Consider the following 13,722-nt stretch of genomic DNA (forward strand, 5'->3'; position numbering starts at 1 on the left):
AAATACGAGCAAAAAGCAAATATTTATCTCAACTGTGTGCGTGCACATGTGTGACAGTCCAGAATCTGTATCACCCCAATAAAAGAGTTTATCCACTATAAAGACTGTCAGGCTGAGAATGAAGGGGAAATTGGAAACGTGCTCCTGAAGAGCAAATGCATGCAGATGGAAAATAGTCTAGGACTCGCTGTGTTAATGCTAAAATGACAAAGGAAATTCCATGAGACAGTTTTTATGTTCAGCACGACTAATCCCCTGACATACCATAAGGCACCAGATGGCACCGACGGCCATATTTGCTTTTTAACACCAGACAAAGAACAAAATCCTGCCGAGCAATGGCAAAATCTTCACCCTCATCATTTTGATCCTCGTAATTGTCTTCATTGTGATCGTCTTAATCATCATTACTGGATCGTCATCACTTATCAACACCATCGTCTAGATACTGAAGGGATTTTCTGCCCCTATTTTCAAAGACAAGACGCTCGATTCCGCATCTCCGCATTCAGAGCTCTGGGAATTCCTCCAACATAATTTCCACAGATTGATTTCCCCTTCTTTTAATCTAGAGATGTGATCATCTTCAGACATAGATCATGTTCTCAGATTCGAGCCCCTTTCCTTTGATCAGTGAGGAGTTTTTTTCCCAGGAACCTCACCTGTCCCGCATTTCACTTTCTCTTTGCTGCCCAACGTGTCCTGAGGTTTTCTTATTCAGTTTTCCAGCATGTGGCTCATCCCTCGCCAGCCACTACAGTCAAGACAGCAGCTAAAACACCTCCAACCATAAGCCAATTATATATCATTCAGACTGTAAACTATAGCCAGACTGACACTGAGTCGTTCGAGGCCAATGGTGATATGGATATCTTTTAAAACGTAATCAAATCAAATAAGATCACTGTACTGCAATCTCATGTTTCTGACTGACTGGTTGAATACACGAAGATATCTGCAATAAGTTGATATTGGCTGATATACTGTATGAAGATTAGAGATACATGATATATATTAAATCAATAAATGATCAGCCCCGTATTGGCAAATTAATATTATCAGCTGAAAAGGTGCAGCCTGACATAAAACTACTGTATCTACAAGCGTGTCGTCTCCAGTGTGGACGTTTAGAAGTTTTCTGTCGTTTTGGGTCAATTATTGGTTATCAGTATCAGCTGAAAAGAAGACATATTCTGTATCCTTAAAAATGTACATAAGTTGTTCCCTAAAACAGCTGGGTATCATAGTTTTCAGTATTCCAACAGGGGTAAACAATGCATTTGTTGGGGGACTAGTTTCAGCTGTGGATTAATCTACATTTAGTATGTTGGTGTACTTTGCTTCACATACACAGTCCTGCAGCCATAAAGAGTAAAGTGGCTTTGTCCATGGCAGTGATGGAACAGCGTGGCTCATGATCTGTTTTCAATAGCTTATTAAAAAGCAACGTTATCACCTCAAACAGCTGGGTATCGTAGTTTTCATCATCCCAACAGGAGTAAAAGGAGCATTTGTCTGGGACTAGTTTCAGCTGTGGATTAATACACGTTTGATGAGCGGGTTTGGTTTGGCTCGACCCCACGTACTCGGTCCTGCCCTCGTAAATACTCAGTAGAGAGCTTTTGCTCATGGCAATGATGGAACATCCAAGCCTCTGTTACACTGTAGCTCATTGATCTGATTCTAATAGTGTTTGGTCAAAAGGAGGTCAATGTCACAGAGAAATAAGATGTTTTCCCTCTTTGGCTCAACAGCCCCTACTTGTTAGAAGGACAAAAAGTCCATGTTGTATTGGTCTTTTTCATAGGATGGTACGAAAAACAGAGAATAACACCACACTTGTCCTTCAATCTGTTTATCCCATTACTGTCTCTTTATAGTGCAGCAGAAACAAGCAATTTAGAACAGATTCATCTGCATCCGCACCTCCCACCTGCATATTCTGTAACCCTTCGACCTGTACGGAGGTTATAGTGTGCAGAGTGCCGCATGGAGCCATCAATTAAACATAAACAAAACAACAGGATTTATACCAGCTGTTGCGTAAGACTCTCACAGGCTGCGCCCCAGTCACGGTGCATTAGACCATCAGACCCAGTTATCTGTCACGATGTCAGCGATTATACAATGAACTTGGAAATCAAACTCGACTGTTCTACAGAATTTGACTCCTTATATCAAACTAATTAATCTGACTGTAGCGCTGTTTGCTGAGAAACCATGGTGTGATTTGAGATTAGACACTGCAGCAGAGTTTGTTGTTTTTCTCTATCTGTATCTATCTAGAGGATGGGTATATATTATTTCTACAGTTTTCATTATTAATGTGTAGTATACAGTGTGCATAAATGTTATCAAACAGGGCTGGAGCGAAGCATTAGACACAACAGTAATGCAACAGAGCAGCTTAATGCACGGTTAGAGTGGTGTCAGCAGCACTGCAGTTCAGTTGATATAAGGGTACTAATACTGAGCACTTATTGTAATGTGTCAGGGTGGTGCTGGTTATCGAGAAGTGACATTTGTTTTTCTACTTATAGAACAAACGACTTAATACATAACACATGGCATTGATTGTAGTCAAGGGTACGACAGTTGAATTAGCATAGTTTAAATGTAATAAGAAGATTATGTTATATAGGTTGGGCGGGAAATTTCCCTACATGGACGATTAAATGTCTCGTATCGTTTTGTTCGTATTGTTTCGTATCGTATTGTTTTGCATCATTTCGTATCGTATCGTTTAGTATCATATCATATTGCACTGTATCGTATCATATTGTTTTGTATTGTTTCATATCGTATCATATTGTTTCGTATTGTTTCGTATCATATTGTTTCGTATCATATTGTTTCGTATCATATTGTTTTGTATCGTATTGTTTCGTATCGTATTGTTTTGTATCGTTTAGTATTGTATTGCATCATATCGTATTGTTTTGTATCGAGTGGTGTTGTATCATATTATATTGTTTCGTATCGTATTGTGTTGCATCGTATCGTATCTTATCGTATCGTATCGTACGTCCATCCATCCATCCATTGTCAACCGCTTATCCAAAATCGTGTCGCGGGGGAAACAGCTTCAGTAGGGAGTCCCAGACTTCCCTTTCCTCGGCCACTTGGCTAACTCTGACTGGGGAATCCCCAGGCGCTCCCAGGCCAGAGAAGAGATACAATCCCTCCACCTGGTCCTGGGTCTACCGTATCGTACATGGAGTCTGCTTTTTAATCTAATAAGTAAACTAAAATGGACCCAATAGAGTGCATACGTGTGCCATGGCCTAAGACTCACACTTTTGCACTCCCTGATAGATACCGGCCACTTACAGTAATACGCCTGATTCTTTTTTTCATCAAGATTCACACATAACTTCTTTTAAACAATAAAGAAAATGCCAAAAAAATTGGTTAATGGGGTATATTCTGGGCTGTGGCTCTGGCACGTTTGTGGAAATCCATTAATAGTTTTTTGTGTATTCCTGCAGACAGATCAACCAACCAACCAACCAACCAACAAACAAACCAACAATCTTATGTAGGTATATGTACAATACATTTGCTATATTCTACATGCCTGCAGTGTTTCCATTTTATCGAGCCTTGACTCAGTGTACCGTGCATCTTTACATTTTACACCACTTCATTCTTTAACGTCTTGTTGGTTGGACTTCATTGACTGTTGGCAGACAACAGCACTGGTACAGTTTTATCTATAAATGATTACCCCCGTAGCATTCTCTGTCTGAGCTCTGTGCTCCCTGAAGTGGTTCCTCTTCAATGTACCCTGTGTTTCCACAAATTTAGGTAGAACCACACTTGCGCAGGCCACTGTGTTTGAATACCTGCCGGGCTATTTTATTGCAGATGTCTGTATATCATGTAGCATTTTATCATGTTGTGCATTTGATGGGCCGCTGCCATGGCAAGGTCTCTCTTGTAAAATATATATCTTGATCTCAATGGGACCTCCTGTTAAAATAAAGGTGAAATGAATAAACAAAACAGACACAGGTGAAAACACAACCTCCTTGGTGGAGTAATAATAAGTTAAACTACAAAAAGTGTTAATACTATTACACCTGCTCCCTTTATTACACTGCAAACCACAACTGAACCACTTCTGTATCCAAAACACTTGCCAAAGCTGTCTTGGTTAGGCTTTCCACTTTTAAATAAGCGACCCTGGTTAGATGGAATAAACTCTTGTTCAATGTGCTTTGTGTGACTGGGTTAGCGTGCTGAAAGAGAGCCTGTTGCTGAGCAGCAGATCTCACTATTTCTTTGGAGGAAGGCCATGAAATTGTCAAAAGTAAAATTACAGAAATTACCAGGAAAAAAGCGATAGACTGTACCACCAATATATTCATCCAACTGCCAGATCATAAAGTACATATTGTGACTTTAAGGCCCCTAAACGTCCGTCTTCGAAAATGAATTTATAAATAACGAAGCAGCGAGTAAAACTCTCTACAGTACGAGTACAAGCCCCACTACAGCACACTGATCAACCTACGCTGACTCATCTGTGAGTGATTTCACATTGTCGTCTCACATTTAAACCACAAGCTTATGATACAAACGTAACCGTAAAACAACGTTTCATAAAACGTGTTTACCTCGATTAATCCTTCTCACTGTGATATTAAATTATATAATGTACGACTCGCGGGGGGCAATAAGCTGTTAATACGGCTGTTAATGCAATGATGCCCTGATTAAACTAATGAATAGACCTTGGGGAAAAAAAAAAGGCTGAGGCGTTTGACACAGAAAACAACGCACCGTCATCACGTTACTGATATGTCGGCAGGGCAGCCGGGGGCTGTGAGGGAGCCCGCCCCTGGTATTTTCTACTGATTGCCTGGGTTAACTGCTGAGGTTTACGTCAAAGATTTGTAGGGAAAAAAAAAAACAAAACTTCGCTGCTAAAGGCCCCGCAGTAAAGTAAAGCTCCCTTGAATTTAGAACTGCGGGTTGATAAACACAACAACATCTGATGTCGCTAAACTGCCCTTGAAATAACGACCTTCCAGCCTCCTTATCGTACTCCCTCCTGGCTCCCGTCCCTCCTCGTCCCCCCACATCCAAATCAGCCGAAACAGAGATGACTGCAAATTGATAATGCCGTGTTAAAAATGAGGTTTTCCTTTTTATCCATTGCTAATTGTTTTTTTTACCACTCTTCACCAGCACTCACTGTATTAGAGGCAGCTGAGGAGGCAGAGGAATCGCAAAAAAAAAAGGTGCCCCCTCAACCCGATAAATCACAAGAAACCCAAGTAAAAAAAAAATCTTTTCTGCAGATACATTTGCATCAAAGACATTCAAACAGATGTGTCTGACTACAGTCGGCCTTTTATGAAAAGATTTCCAACAATGATAACTCGAACCACTAAGTTTTATTCAAATCACAAATGGCATTTCAGAACAATGCATCACTCCCATTATCACAACTCAAGACAGTCAAAGAAAGCCTGGCTGCATACATACTGTGGATCCACCTGACATGAAGCGAAAGATGTCTGATAGACTTGAGAAAAGAATAAAGAATCGCGGCGAGCTCTCATTGTTCCACTTTCGCAGGATCCACTTTTTCAAATTTCATTTTTAGTCTCCAATTAAGGTTGCTCCGCTGGGTCGGCAGGCATCTTTCGGCGGAGCCGGCTTTTGTGCCTCTCAGCTATCGTCTCACCCTAGAGATGCTCCGAGACAAAAAAGAAAAAAAAAAACACCTGGGACACCACTGTACCAGCACAACCTGCTTCTGTGAGTCACTGCGGCAGCCAAAAAAACTGGCCAGTGGTCACGCGGAGCAGAACTCCTACAGCAGCAGGTTAACCAGCGAGCAGTTCACTTCAGATTAAGGTTAACACTCTCGTCTTGCTGGTCCTGCCTCCTACCATGTCTAGCATCCTTGTAAGACTGGAGAGCCTCTCTGAGGTTTAATTGCATGTTGACCCTGAAGGTCTGTGCTGGTGTGTATGTATGTGTGTGTGTGTGTGTGTGTGTGTGTGTGTGTGTGTGTGTGTGTGTGTGTTCCCTGGAGACCTGGAACTCGCAGAGACTCATTTTCTCTCACTTTTCAAGGGGATAGGCAGTGGTCCAAATTGGGAAGACATGGGGAGACAAGGGATTTGGAGACGGTTCGACAATGTTGTTAGAGTGACAATATACGTGTGACTCATACACAGTATGTCTGTCCGTTGTTTGTCTGCACATCTACATGTATGGAAAGATAAAAAATGTGATCATCACCACTGTATTTGGGTGTTAATGTCAATGTCAAACATTGAGGGTATCCTGCACGAGTTCCTTTGCTTCTGTCCTGTTTCATCACTGATATAATATTTAGTGAACAACATGCAGAAAATCGCAGCCAAGAGGAAGATAAGCAGGCTGTACTATCTCAAGGTTTCCCATAGACGAGTCGTTAGGCTCTGTAGCAAGTGTCTTTTGATGGGAGACGGCCAGGCCGGCAGCCAAGTGTCTTTTTTGATGGCCGCCCAACAGATGTTGCTGGTGAGCTTTCCAGCCATTACATCTACGTTTCCAACCGAGTCGCCCCCCCCCCACTATAACTGTAGTTACAGTGGAGCGAGTCACTGTGGCGTGGGGACGACGCAGCATTTAATGCTGTCACAATATTTGGATGCTGAGCCGATTCAGAACCTCAAATCAAAACATTATTTTTCGATTTAATAAATAGAAAAATATTCTGAGCGCCAAACCATTTGCTGATATTATTCTTCCACTGTAACACAATATGAAACGTAACTGGCAGATGAGATAAACGGCCCACAGGCTTTTTTATTTAAAAAAAAAAAGTTTACTGGGTTACACATTATGAATTCTTTTTGAAAAACTAAACAAAATGAGGGCGAAGCGAAGTGCTCAGCTTAGTTTTTGTTAACATCATGTCTGCAGCAGTGCAGAGCTGCCTCTATGCTACGCTGTTAGCTTAGCCCGCTAGACTGCTTTAGTTTGTAATCTATAGTATTACCACGCGTCTGGTTCAATCTTTTTTGTGGTGCTAAGCTGAGCCTTCAGCTGTGGTGTCGGGTTTTAGGATTTTAGATTGGAGATGCCGGCTCCACCTTGCGGCAATTCAAAATGAAACAGAAACTCAACTTCGGGTTGTGAGTTATTCAGCAGGACAGTTTTTTCATGTCGCAAATGTGAAGGATGTTCACCATTATCCGGATAATGGAAATAAATCACGATTAACTCATCCCCGACTGTTTTTATCCGCCTGTCCTTAATCCAATATTAACCAACATTTAAAAAATTAATGTTCACCTAATTCCTGATGTTCACACCGAGCAGGGGGCCGACTTACACGAGTGGAAACCCTGTTATCTGGACTAAACCGTCTGCTCCCACTCCTACATTATGGTTATCGAGACCTTTCCCTCCCGACACAAAAACAACTGTAAGGACCACACAAACAGATTTACCTCTAAGGTTACAAAACCTGCACGTATTTGTTTATAAATGTCCATGTCTTTACTGTTTCTTCACTGCGATTCTCGTGTTCTGTCGAGCCCGGGCCGCTGTATCTCCTCGCCTAACACTGCCACACACAGACACAAACACAGTTTCCACGGGGAGGCAGCGGAACATCCCAGCTGACAAATCCTTACACACACACACTGTCTGGCTGGAGGGCAGTTTCCTGACATCAAAGTTGTTTCTGTCAAGGTCAGACGCTCACAGACTTGTTCTATTTGGGTGTGGGGCAGGTGATGTTCCAGCACACACACACACACACACACACACACACACACACACACACACACACTGTGAGAGCTGCAGTTGTGACACAGCAGCCATTTTACTAAAGGATAAAGCAAGGTCTCCGTGTTTCACAGTGTTAAGTACAGAACCGTCCAAAAAACTGACCCCGAAAAAATCAATACTGAAAACAGCCTTTTCACATTAGTGTGCTGGCAGCAAACACATTAATAACAGCTAATGGTGCCCAGCGCTGTCACATGTATCGGCTCCTAAATGGTGTTTGAAAGAAGTGCGTGGACTCCTTCATATGATATTGATGAAATGATGCATTATTATTCTCGCTCTGTGGTGCAGTCCGTAATGTCACGGGCTGATTCTAAGAATCAGTGATGGAGGCTAATCAGGGCATATTTTAATGGGTATGTATTGGCAAAAACAATAAATAAAATCAGTATTCTGTACTGTGAGTTCTGTCATCTTAGCCCTGCCGGGGCTGGTGCTGCTGCCTTTCAGCAGAGCCGGACTCAGTATGCATTCCTGTGTGTGAATGTGAAAAATTATGCGCTCGCACTGTTGAGTGACTCAGACAGAGAGGTTGGCAAAATCCCATTTTGGTCCCAAGTGAGACATCCTCTCCCCAGCGGATTGGTCCCGTCGATTTCTGGAGTCGCATTCTTCCAGTTAAACTTTCATTCACATCCATAATTCAGGCTCGTGGGTTTATTATAGCAAGTTCTGGACCGGGCAAAGATGGATGGGAAGTGCTCGACACTTTCTCCCCCCCCCGTGCAAGCAAACACAGGAGCACATATCGTAATTTTTCTAGGTATATATCAAAAATTTAGAAATTCCACTATTGTGACAAGACTGTTTGCTACTGCTAAAATAATGCATATATGTGATGAGACAGACATAACTGGTTCAGTTACACACAACTTGGACCCGTCTGCTGTTTGACCCAAGAGGGAGCCTCGAACTTCTGTTTCATCATGCAATTGGTTTGGCTGTAAATGTTTACAGGCAATCAAAGTGTTGAGCATTGGGTTTTAAACTTCCTATTATTAAGTGTACTGAAACCAGAACCAGGTTGTTTAAGTAACTAAACTGAACCAAGTGGTTTTAAGTGCTCAAACCAAGTGATTTTCCTAAAGATAACAAAACCGGGTTCAATTCATGGTAACACAAAAGTGTTACGAGGTAATTACCAATGGTAATAGGCAAGTAAATACCTAGTAACACATTTTTGTTACCATACGTTTGCTGGGTAAATAGCTAGTAAGTAGGGGACTGTAGCTTCCTGCTTATTACCAGCAGTAATTACCCAATAACACACTATAATTTACCATATAGTTACCAGGTAAATGCCCAGTATTTTGGCCATAGTTTCATTGTATTTACTTTCTTATTACCATTGGTAATTACCTAGTAACACTTTTGTGTTACCATGAATTTACCAGGTAAATACCTGGTAATTAAGGGACAGTAAAAGAAATGTTAACCCAAAACTGTAACCCTACAGTGGAGATCCAGTACACCTGCTCCTGGTAAAATGTAGCATTTTATATTTACATTTTAGGGCATTTAGCAGACGCTTTTGTCCGAAGCGACTCACAGTCATTCATACATTCATATCCTGATGCCGGTGGCTGCCGACCAGCACATCAGGAGCAGTTTTGGGGTTCAGTGTCACTTCGACATGCAGCTAGATGGAGCCAGGATTCGAACTGGCGACCTTCCGACTATTAGACAACCGGCTCTACCTCCTGAGCTACAGCCGCCCCATGTCTGCAGTCATGTTGTTTAGAGAACAGTCATGTTGTTTTGGGACTCATTATCAGTTGACCTTTCAGTTCCTTTGATTTGAGGCTGTGTCGGTTATTTCAAAGAGCAACATATCAATTTAATCAACATTCAAATACAACCTTTAAAAAGAAAATTCAGTATCGGCACAATACTGAAGGACTGGATTAGGATCAGGGCCAAACAAAAAAAAAAAAAAAAATTGTATAGGACATTCCTTGCGTAATCATCATGGAATTTAATCAACGTGTCTCTTGGTGCAATCTGGACAAAATTGCAGCATTTGAAGCTTGCTATTGCACTGCATAGCTTCAGCAACACCATCTGTACAGCGGAACACAGGATGAATCGGGGACGCTCGCTCTCACCGTGTAGCTGATGCAGTCTTTCTCTATGTTGCAGTTTTTCCCCTCGCAGCTTTAGGTAATTAATTCTTTATCCGCACACTTCTACATGCTCCACAAAGCCTGAACAACCCATCACCTAGGAGCAACTCCGTCAGAATTGCCTCTTCCATTGCTGCAGCGGCAAACACTTACTGTATCACAAAGGCGATATTGTCAATGTGAGCGATTTGTTTAATTGCGGGAGCGCGCGGTATTTTCAGAGTTGTTTATGAGCAAGCAAAGAAATCAATGCAGAAGAAGCAGCGGCAGTAAAACGCTAAATATACATATTCTCGCCTTCCTTTATTTTTTTTTTTTTTATCTCTCGGTTCAGCGGCTTCAATTTCTTCACCCAAATATGTCAGCTTAATTATAACGGGTAAACATTTAACTGAATATGTTCAAAAGAGATGCACCAAATTATCTCCAGTCATTAAAAATATATGACTTTTAAGAGGACGTTATACTACGCTTCTTTTTCTCTTTTTTTTGTTTTGTTTCTACAGTCTCCACTTTTAAATCTGGAAGTCGCCAAGTTGTACGGCTGAAGTCGAGGCGTTTCTTCCTTCGCCTCGACACACTTCTTTCTGCACCAGCCCCTTGTATTGATGCATGAAAGCACAGCGCGGCACAAAGGCAGACGGGGGCATAGAGATGAAGGGAAGGGAGAGAGTGGCTGCCGTAACATGCTTTGTCAGAGTGTCTGTGTCAGCAGGGCGCCGTAAACTAAGTATTGACGGTTGAAAGTCTCCTGTACTCTTCCCTCTCCAGTCAAGGTGACAGCTTAACAGAAAAGTGAGACCCGCACTCCGTCAACAAAACAATCTCTGCTGCAAAAGAATCGCGAATGGAAATGCATAACAGTGAGTTTGAGTCACGGCTACACACGAGCGCTTGAAGTTAAGCAAACGTCCAAACAGTTTTAAACGCGAAAATCCCCCAATCTCTAATGACCATCTCGCCCGACACTCGCGGGAAAAAAAAAGGGCTACTGCATTGGCGTGATCACATTAAGCCCCCCTCCCCTGTAATCTCTGCAGTAGATGGAGGCTACTTAACAAGCTGCCTTAAGCTCTTCAGCAGGATTTCTGTCAACTACCGGGAGGCCACAGCGTGCACAGACGGACAACCCTGACTGACGGACCAGAAAACACGGGGAAGAATCAACACATGTGCTCCAAAGCTGATTGGGAGGAGATTTACAATCGTGTGGGGGGGGGTGCCGGGCCTGTGACTGGGTGGAAAATAGGAAGCGTGCCAAGAGCTTGTTAGCTCCTGGCATGTACTCACGGTGCGCACACTATGTTTATATGTTTGGTGATTTGGCAACAGATGTCACCCGGTGCCGCCGCTCTATACCGACCGACTGACTGAAGATAATTGGTGAAATCTCTGAGTGATTGTGCATCAACGCCCCATCGAGAAAATACAGAGATAAAGAAATGAAACAAAAAAACACATATACAGTGTAGTTGTAGTTGAAGCACTGAGCACGACACGCTAATAAATAAATTAGCTTTGAGGCTAACGGGAATCGGCTCCTTCACACCTCCGCTCACGGATTCCCGAGACAAGATCAAAACAGACCGGCGGAGGAATTGCGAACAATTTGATTACATTGTTAAGAATATTGATGATATGGTGACAAATTCAACACTGTCTGATGAAAGCGCTCATAAATCCACAGCAGTCTGCAGAATTGCTATCTTCAAAAGAGGACTGCGAACATCTGTTGGTGAATGTTTTATAATCCTATCAGGAAGACAGATGTGCGCCGAACGCAGCGGCGGCAAACAAGAGCAGAAGACAAACAGAACACAATCATCCGCAAACACCGCTCTCTCTCACACACACACACACGCAAACACAATTTCTGCACTTACATGTTCATGGTAGAGATGATTATCCCTGGCTTTGAGCAGTAACCTGATTTTTTAAAACATACAAGAAACCGTGTTTTTCTTCATAGAGTTAAGAGCTTAAAAGAAAGATTTCTGCTCAGGCTTTTTCAAACTTATTTTATTTCATTATTTTTTTTAAATCTGTGCACTGGCATGATAAAGAGCCGCCACAGGGGCAGATAACAAGGCTGTAGAGGGCAAGTTTCCCTTTTAAATCCTTGATTACAATCTGTATTCTTCAGTTCAGTTCATTATTATCATTATCATTAACTTCTGCTTTGTGAAGCTGCATTTTCAAATAGACTGAAAAATTCCAATTATCTGTTTTTCGCAAGGCCCTTTTTGATTTTGAACCGTGTCGATGGATTCATATTTCAGCTGTAAAGTATTTTTGTAATTCATATTTTCAGTGCAGATTGGAATAAAAACACAATGTACCTTTTCATATTTTGCCTATTTAACTTTACATAGATGTGCGAACAGATCATACAGGGAATTTCAGTTATTTCTATTGTTCTCTGACAGTTGTGTTCCTCTATTGACAACAAGCTCGTAACGACGCAGCAAACACTCTGATGTTTCGCAGGTGTTATGTTCACCTTGTGTAACAGCTTGTCAGCATGCTAACATTTGATAATTAACACTTAGCACGGAGGAAATCTCAGTAATTAGGCAGGTATTTGCACATGGCAATCACTTCAGTCGTTGGATTGTTAAATTAAGAAGCACAAATATCAACCTTGTCAACCCAACTTGAGAAAAAGTCAGCAAATCATGACAGTCTGTTGGCTGCATAAGCTGGAGACCACGGCAGCGTCCCAATTCAGGGGCTGCATCCTTTGAAGGACGCATTTGAAGTCCAATTACGACCCAACGCTGCGCAAATGCTGTCCCGATTCAAAGGCTTCTCCATATGCAACCCATAAATGCGACCTTCTTTTCCCTCTTTTTGGAGGATGCACCGCTACTATCCTTGGTCGGCCTCCCATATCCCAACACTCTTTGTACACCCGAAAAAGAAGAAAGAAAGGACGAAAATGGCGACATCACCTGACGTAGATCATCACTTTCGCAGACGTGGGGGGCAGAAATCGTGAAGTGAGGGTAACGGCGGGAACATCTGGTGACGCAACCAAGAAATGCTCCGAAGGCTAGACCGTTCCATTTAACAACGGTTGATGTGGCCTTCGAAGGTCTCTCCGTAGAACTCGCCTTCGAAGGCCGCAAAGGCTGGGTCCTTCGAAGGATGCAGCCCCTGAATTGGGACACAGCCCATGTATACAATTTGGAGCAAATTCACCGAGTAGATGTTGAGACTGAATAGACCTGCTGGTGGTGCAAAGCTGTCCAATGGGGCCCGCCAACCCAAAACGGCCTGCCATTAGGCCTGAACTGGCCAAAGTATCTTTTTAAAAGGATGATGAATGAAACATAAATGCGTGTTTTAGTTGTTTCAATTTTGTGTGATGAAAATGCTCTTAAAATGTGTAGAAAGTCTGATTATTAATCATTTCTAATGATCTCAGCAGGGCTGGCAGGGAGACGGCTAACAAAGGAAGTCGGTCAATTAAGGGAACTGATCCTCCAACCAATTTTTCATCAGAACAATGCAGTACAATAGGTGCTGGATTCTGGCCCCTGGCCCACCATTGATTTTTAGTTTTAGCCCTTAAAGTTTGGGCACCGCTACAATGGAGAAACAGCCAGAAGACCGTCAACGTTGTTGGATGGATATCTGTATTAGACTTAATGGTAATTGATGGGATAGCTGCTGATCAAGGAGTTCAGTCAGCACCAGCAGCATCTGTGCTACACTGCCATCTTTGAAGCAACGCTGCTTTTGCATGGCTAAAACAATAAATCAAACACAGAAAAACATGGTAGGCAGCGGATCACTT

The 13,722-nt window shown here is 42.3% G+C and overlaps 1 protein-coding gene across 2 annotated transcripts in view; it reads right to left on the bottom strand.

Moving 5' to 3' along the window:
• The window catches only part of fibcd1b (fibrinogen C domain containing 1b), a 126,563-nt gene that overhangs the window by 43,291 nt on the left and 69,550 nt on the right, over nt 1-13,722 (bottom strand). The window lies entirely within an intron of this gene.

Source organism: Sparus aurata, chromosome 12, assembly GCF_900880675.1.
Source record: "Sparus aurata chromosome 12, fSpaAur1.1, whole genome shotgun sequence".
Taxonomy (NCBI): domain Eukaryota; kingdom Metazoa; phylum Chordata; class Actinopteri; order Spariformes; family Sparidae; genus Sparus; species Sparus aurata.